At 44.3% G+C, this 8,215-nt stretch overlaps 1 protein-coding gene across 4 annotated transcripts in view; it reads left to right on the forward strand.

The window, feature by feature from the left end:
• The window catches only part of LOC112110977 (monocarboxylate transporter 2-like), a 48,605-nt gene that overhangs the window by 22,692 nt on the left and 17,698 nt on the right, over window positions 1-8,215 (forward strand). The gene's annotated exons all lie outside the window — the stretch shown is intronic.

The following is an 8,215-nucleotide window of genomic DNA, read 5'->3' on the forward strand; positions in this document are numbered from 1 at the left end:
AAACTCAAAGCTCAAGGTGAAAAGTAATTGGACAACATAACAAATGAGAAGGTGCCTGCGTTTATTTCCCGTAGGCAAGTTACTGTATTTTGCTGCCACTAAAATCTGATTCTTTGACACGGCCTTTTATGTACAAGCAAGCGATGAATGGAAACCTGACACAGATATGAGAAAATAGATCTTTTAAGCAGGCCAGGCATTAAACTGGTGTGATTTATATGGGCTAAGTATAGTGCTTTATAGTCTATCGGTCTTCCAGGTGTGGTGGGTGGACATTATTCCCATAGTCCTTTAGGGAATGCTTAGTATAGACCACTGTTCCCCAGTCCATAAGGTTTTCTGGAGGACAGGACATCTTGCTAGTGCACAACCCTAACCCCCCCATGGCATAAGGACTCTGGAATGGAAAACAGTTAACGCATATCTCCGTTTCTGAGCCTTCACATTAGTTTTTACTGTAAATCTTGCAAATCTCTTAATCACCTCAACTGGATCCATTTCTCCGTTGTTTCACAGGAAGGAACCAGCAAAGAACAGACCCAAGTGGTGGTACTTGAATCACTTTCCAGTATCCTCCAGCAGCACTAAATGCTCTGACCACTACATGTTGGAGCTACAATAATGATTGCTCTGAATGGTTTAACATAGGGAATACTGTGCAGTGTTCAAATCCAATTCCCCTCTCACTTACATGGGGACAAATCAGGAGAAGCCCCGCTGAATATAATGGAGTAATACTGGGGTAATTCCAACAGAAGAGAGAGGGGAAGCAGGTCCATCTCTGAATGTCCTCTACTGGCCCACTTCTTTTCCCTGGTGACAGATGATTAATGAAATTCACAGAGACTGAAAGTTCATCAAGAAGGAAGCTCTTTCCTGGGTCATATAATTGGCTGCCTCGCTCACTAAGCTGGGGGCGGGGGAGAAATGTTCATTCATTTTTATCAGCAAAATATCCATTGCAAAAATCTTGATGTCTATTCCCCATGTCAGGCAATCTACCGCACGTAATATATTTTGGTCTAATAAGAGGCTACAGTATTCAGCTTTATCTCCTATTTCCTCATTAGAAGATACCAGGTGATCACCCTTTCTTTGTTAGGCACTGAGCTAAAAATGATGGATCTCAGGTGTTTTTGGTTTTGAAAGCTATGCACTTTATTGGTGACACACTCAACAGCTGCTGAATAGACCTCAAAGGCTTTTTCCTCATTTCTGAGACTTTTCAGAGGATCTGTCAGTGCTTGCATTGTTTCTTCTGCAAGGTCAAGGCAAGTAAGTGGCAGCTTTATGAGTGTATTGTAGAGATATGCCAGCTGTTTCTCGTGCCCTGTCCTTCCCAGTTCTATTAATTAAGAGGCAAAAATCACAGAGGCTCATTTTAGCCCCACATTCTTTCCTACTTACAAGAAATTGGGATGATTTAGTACAGACTGCAGGACAGGAAGCCTACGGCTCCTGCACATTTGGCCATGCAGGTATCCGCAAGGAATATGGGCTTGGGGTCTGAACGATGCACACTGCTGTTGTAATTGGTTTCCGCGTGGTAATATTCCGTATCTTTATTCCATTCATGCACTCTAAATAGCTTGTAAATGACAGGTCCTGCCTTTCAACTCCGGCAGTTCCCAAAGATGTTGTCACAGATTTAATTTTTGCTGTAGCCTCAAGCGAAGCAATAATCATGTTGCCTTTTTCTGTAGCTAGGGTACTGGCTTCTTTGCTAGCTGCTCCTAATTCCATTCCACTGTTTTGAGCTGTTTGATGTTTTCTGAAGCTCCCCAGAATATTTCAGGGGAAGATTTACGTATGTAACATTTTTTGGATTGCCAGCATGGAAGTGACCCCATCTGGAAGGTAGTGGGGGGAAATGTAGGTATATTGGAACTAGTGAGGTGCATTTGGGCCGGTGGGTGCAATATTGCTCATGAAAAGACATTGGAGTGGGTGGGGGTGTATTTTTCTGTGCTTTTCATAGTTGCAAAAATCAGCTAGGTTTGTGTGCGACGCTGAGCACAGACGTGTAATATGCGGCACGTGACAGAGATGTGCTAGCCACGGAGCAGGGGTGTTTCTGGAGAGTGATGATAGTGTATGAAATACCATCTCCCCTCGCAGCTTTCTCAAGCCTGCTCCATTCAAGTCGATGGCAGATCTCTGACTGGCTTCGGTGGGTGCAGGACGAGGCCCTAACTATTCAAGCAGAAATAATTTGTATGGGATTTTCAACTTGCTTAGGTGCCTTTGGAAATCCCACCCCATGGCTGCTACAAAAAGAAATGGTAATTAATGCTAACGTGCCAGAATCTCAGTGGTGCTTGTAGTAAGAGGAGGCCCTGAGATATAAACCTTGGTATCAGAGGCCCGGTATGAGGCCTAAGGCCTGAACTAAAGTAATGGTCAAGACTTTGCTAACATAAAGCAAAGTTAAGCTGTGAGCCAGAGGCAGGCCCTGCTCACAGAAGCTGGCAAGGAAAGGGCTGATGCTGCAAAAAGAGACATACCTAAAAGGTACTGAACACCAGATATCAGAACATTCGCATACTTGTACATTCCACACACAACAAGGAACAGGCTGACCCATCCCAATGACAGGACCAAAAGGGGAATATGATGGATAGTGTTGTTTTGTTCAAACCAACATGTACAAGGTGAGAGGCGGCACCTTACTACGTAGAGGGGTTGTACCTTGCTGCGTAGAGGGGTTGCACCTCAATACGTCAGGAGTGATGTGTAACTTGTTTGTATCTGTGTATAAGAATGCATCCCTGAGTGGATATCTTTGTCCGGCCGAGGGGGTAGTGGAAAGTCCCGCCACTAACTGAGCCGGGTCCATTGCCAAGAGGCACCTATTAGTAGTATGCCCGGTAGACTAAGTAATCTACGGGGAACTGCAATTGTGTCCAAGGTCGCAATAAACCTAGTCGACATGACTTTGCATCTTACTAGACTCTGGTTATTGGGGGTTCTCGTCGGGTTTGCTGTGTCAGCTATCTGCGCAGAGCTGGGACAGCACACAGAGGGAACACACGCACGCAGCCGAGTGATATCAGCATTGGAGAAAGCAGAGCACCCTACCGGTAGCATCTGACAACAGTGCTATCTGCGTGACCGGTGTCACCACTGAGATTGCACTCATATATCAGTACAAATACACAAATTAATCTGGTTATGATAACACTGATCATAAAGATGAAGCCAGATCATTGAAGGTCACATAGGCCTGCTATAAAGCAATTCACTGAAGATGAAATCTTGTGGCATGCATCAATAGATGGAAATAAGATTAAGAACGAGGCTCCTGATAGTAACTCATAATTTGCTTGGGCAGGAGACAGAGCTTTCTTGGGGGCTGGAATGAACTCTCAAAGGATGTGGGAACCACCACAAACCCCTCTCCTTGTATTCCTGTAGAAGGTACACTTTGACCTGCCTTCACTCAGGCCTTGTCTACACTATGGGGGGAGATCGATCTAAGTTACGCAACTTCAGCTATGTGAAGAATGTAGCTGAAGTTGATGTACTTAGATCTACTTAACACAGAGTCCACACTATGCGATGTTGAGCAATCGGCGGTCGAAGACCCGCGAAATTGACCGCCGATGAATCAATCGCAGTGTGTCGAACGCCCGGTAAGTGTAGACCCGGCCTAAGAAAAACTCTCAGCACAGCACACAGAAATCAGCTATTTTCAAAAAATCTACACCCAATTTTCCCCTTGGGGAGAGGAAGAGAGACAGAAGGAAAAACCAGAATTAAATATGCTAATCTTGTCACTTAACAGAAGGCACTTAGGTACATTGGTAGTATAGAAACCAGACAAAATATGCCTGGCTGCGAAGATCATGTCGGTGGTGCCTCGTGATAGTCTGAAGCCGCACGGGGACTCTGGCAGTACTTCCTCTGCAAGAGGGAGCAGACGATTCAGTAAGATTCTAGCAAGAATCTTCCCAGCGATGGAGAGGAGGACAATGCCTCGATAGTTGCCACAGTCGGCCTGTCTCCCTTTTTGAAAATGGTGACGATGTTAGCATTACGTAAGTCAGCAGGAATTTCTTCAGTGCACCAGATTTTGAGGAGCAGCAAGTGAAACTCGTTAGAAAGCTTATGCTCCAATACGTCTGTTAGTCTATAAGGTGCCACAGGACTCTTTGTCGCTTTTTACAGATCCAGACTAACACGGCTACCCCTCTGATATTCGTTAGTCAGTGTTTCTCCCCCCACTTTCAGTACCTCAGCTGGAATGCCATCAGGACCTGGTGCTTTATTGTTCTTCATTTGTTTAATTGCTTTGCAGACCTCTTCAGGTGTTGGTGGGTTAGCAAGAGTTTCCCAGATTGGGTGCTGAGGGATGGAGTCGATGGTATCGTCAGTCACAGTTGTTTCTCGATTTAGAAGCTTTTGGTCACATTCCTTCCAGTGCTCTTTGATAGATTTGTTATCTTTAGGAAGGATACTACCATCTTCGGATCTCAGAGGTATGAGGACACCAGGAGCTGAATATGGCCTTTATCGATCTGACCAAAGCCCTCAACTCTGTCAATCGTGAGGCTCTGTTTAAAATCATGTCAAAGTTTGGCTGCCCAAGCAAATTTATCACCATTGTAAGACTTCTCCATGACCAGATGACTGCCTCCATCCTGTGCAGTGGCTCTATCTCTGAGCCCTTTGTCATCTGAACTGTTGTAAAACAAGGCTGTGTACAGGCACCCACGCTTTTCTCCATTTTCTTAGCAGCTATGAAAACACTAACCCAAGACCATCTACCACAGGGGATTGGCATCCAATTTCAGACTGATGGCAACCTCTTCAACCTTTCTCATCTCCGTGCCCGAACTAAAGTAATATTGGCAACAATAACTGAACTCCAGTGCACAGATGACAGTGTTGTAGTTGTACGCTCAAAGGAGGATCTTCGAACAGCCCTTAATTGCTTCTCTGAAGCTTACAAAAGCCTAGGGCTAACTCTGAACATCATCAAAACAAAAGTTCTCCACCTGCCAGTCTCCAGTCAATCATCAGACCCAGCAAGGAAGATCTATATCGACAAAGAAGAACTGGAAAATGTAGAATTTTTTGCCTATCTTGGCAGCCATCTGTCACAGAGGGCAGACATAGACGTCGAGATTCAGCACAGAATTTGCTGTGCCAGCCTTGCCTTTGGCAGACTGTCTCACCGGGTGTTCAACAATCACAACATCAGAACACACAGTAGACGTTTAGTTTATAAAGCGGTGGTAATCCCAACTCTCCTCAATGGCTGAGAGACTTGGGTGACCTACAGAAAACACCTGAAAAACCTGGAACGCCAGCACCAGCACTTTCTTTGGAAGGTCCTCAACGTAAAGTGGGAGGATCATCGCACTAATGTCAGTGTCCTCACAGAGACCAACATCTTCAGTGTTGAGGCCCTGATTATCCAGCACCAGCTGAGGTAGAACAAGCAATGTGAGCACATCCCTGATGTACGCTTACCAAAACAACTGCTGTACGCCCAACTCGCCAAAGGAGAAAGGAAACGGGGAGGCCAAAAGAAACACTTTAAAGACACCTTCAAGATAAACATCATGAGATGTGGCATCGACAGCACACACTGGGAGACAGCAGCCCAGGATAGGGATAACTGGCAACGACGCATCAGGGAGGGAACGTCCACTTTTGAGGAAAATCACAGAAAAATGCCAGAAAAGAAAGGAAAGACAACTGTCAGGCAGCAATCGCAGCCCAACCCTGTCTTCCAACACCACCTGCAATGTCTGCCATCAAGCCTGTGCTCAAGAATCGGACTCCTCAGTCACTAAAGGACCCATGAAAAATAAAACTTGTGAAAGATCATCCTCAACCTCGAGGGATCGCTGCTGCCGACGATAGAAATCAGAATAGAAAATATGGGAGGGCATTCTTGCATATGACATAATACTGTCTTCCCATCCCAGGACTTCAATTATTATTCTAACAGAAGACAGAGTTAACAGATTGATATAAGGCATAGGAGAAGCCATAAAGGCCTTTATGAGCCCTAGTACTCTTTGGAACAGTCCACTCTTTTACAAAGCCCTAATGTAAGCTTGCAGGAGAGTGTAATTGGAGCCACATTTTTCCCAGTTGCATAATTAGGTTTGCATGATGAGACATGAACATTTTGTAAAATTGAAAAATTTAAGGCTCATGTCCTCTTTGGCTGCAGACCAGTTTCAAAGGGTTGGTGCCTTTCGCAGGATCTTTGACAGTGGCTCACTCTCTCTACTGAATTGCACGACGCTTTGGGACAAATTCAGCACTGATGTAAGCAAAACAGCTCGTCAGTGGTGCTTCAGTAAGAGTTTTGTCTGCTTACATCAGGGCTGAATTAGCTCCAGTGTCTCTCTCTTATCCCCAGGTCCACTCATTAATTTCAGTGGAGCACAAAGGGCTGCTTACACGGATCCTACTGCAGGATTAGGGCATAAAGCTAGAAACCTTAATTATCTACACACGGTTCCTTTAACTGAATAATACATGAAGTGGAGTCCATATAACACATCATTCAATTAAAGGGACTGTAACATATAGAGATTAATAATAACAGAGGGATATATCTCCCGGCTGGCCTGGGAGCTCTGGAACCTGCTGTGGAGGAAAAGGAGATCTGGTCCTCCCTACTCGCCATGCTGCCGCCGCGATCCTCACCAGGAAAAGCAGCATAAAGGAAAAAGAAGAAGAAAAATTATATGACATATACATTGTATACAGGGTACTGATTTTAGCTTTTAATCAGTAAACATGAATAAAACACCCTCATTACACAAAAAATGAAATCAGTGTTCATCCAATAAACACTAGAAACACATTGGAAATGGTTACTTGTATCTAAGACAGTGGTTTTCAACCTTTTTTCATTTGCGGACCCCCTAAAAATTTTCAAATAGAGGTGCGGGCCCCCATGGAAATCTTAGACATATGCATCTAGCTAGAAAGAAGGTAGATAGGTACTTTTTATGGTGTGAATTTAACCAAGGTGCTGAGAATTGTTTGGGGGTGGAAATCAGTCATGTATTGGGCTATTTTTCCCTTTTATCCACAAGGATGAAAACTGCTTTGGCAAGAAATAATGTAGGAATATTTAGGAACTGATCTAAGGCTGTATAAAGGGATTCCATAGGCTCCTTCACTATTTGCATCTTATAACCAGACTTGGTTAATCTTTGTTATAGTTGTGATTTCATTCAGGTTTTGAAGCAATGGTTAGTAGTGTGTGACTCCTATCTTTGCAGCTCTTAACAATGAAATTCTTAACGTATATTTTGTTTTAAAGGATGTAATACATATTTTTTGATGTGTACCTACTAATCTCACATAGCATATTTTACTATAATGAAGATACGGTTAATAACTTTCAGATTGTGAAGGCAGCTTGTACAACAGAAACATGATTCATTATGTTTTGCTGGGACTCTTAACTTGACCTTCCATGGAGATGGTTTATATTGAGACTTCAAGTGCTCTCTCCTTTGAAGTCACTTAAAAACAGTGGATTCGTTTCTGTGAAGACCCTGCAAAGCATTGAAGCAAATGGGGCTGTGTGTGGGGGATGGGGCAGATTTTGGTCCAGTATGAAGGGCAGAATGAATCTCTTCTTTCTTTCTGATGCAGATGACCTGGCTTGAAGAGATGAGGTGTGCATCTGTGTTGGGAATAACTGTAGCCCTGCCTTCAACTCTTATCTCCAAGCGAAGTTGTCCATTTAGGGCTTGATCCAAAGCTGTTTGTCAATGACTGTCCTTCCAATGACTTCAGTGGGCACTGGATCAAGGCCCTTAGTCTTTATTTGTTGTGTTTTCATTCTCCCCGTTGCGGACAGTTCTTGCAAACGAAGCACATCCTTTTAGGCAGACAATAGCGTTATTGAGTATGACGGCTCTGCTGTAATCAGAGGGCCCAATTCAGTATCACCTCATGCCAAGAACACTCACCGGCAGTGTCACGCACAGGGCAGCCTCGGCGGCAGTGTCTACACTGCATCTGGGAACAAGCAACTGAGTTCACTGACCCGTGCTAGCGGAGCTCTCTCACTAGCACGCTAAGAAGAGCTGTGTAGATGGTGCTTGGACATTGGAACTCAGACTAGAGCTTAGGTTCTTAAGCTGGGGGAATGTGGGGGGACTTGATGTACCTAGAGGCTCTTAGTCAGGGCCGGCTCCAGCATTTCTGCCACCCCAAGCAAAAAAAAAAAAAA

The sequence above is a fragment of the Terrapene carolina genome, unplaced genomic scaffold, assembly GCF_002925995.2.
Source record: "Terrapene carolina triunguis isolate 2854851 unplaced genomic scaffold, T_m_triunguis-2.0 Scaffold89, whole genome shotgun sequence".
NCBI classification, from domain to species: Eukaryota; Metazoa; Chordata; order Testudines; family Emydidae; genus Terrapene; species Terrapene triunguis.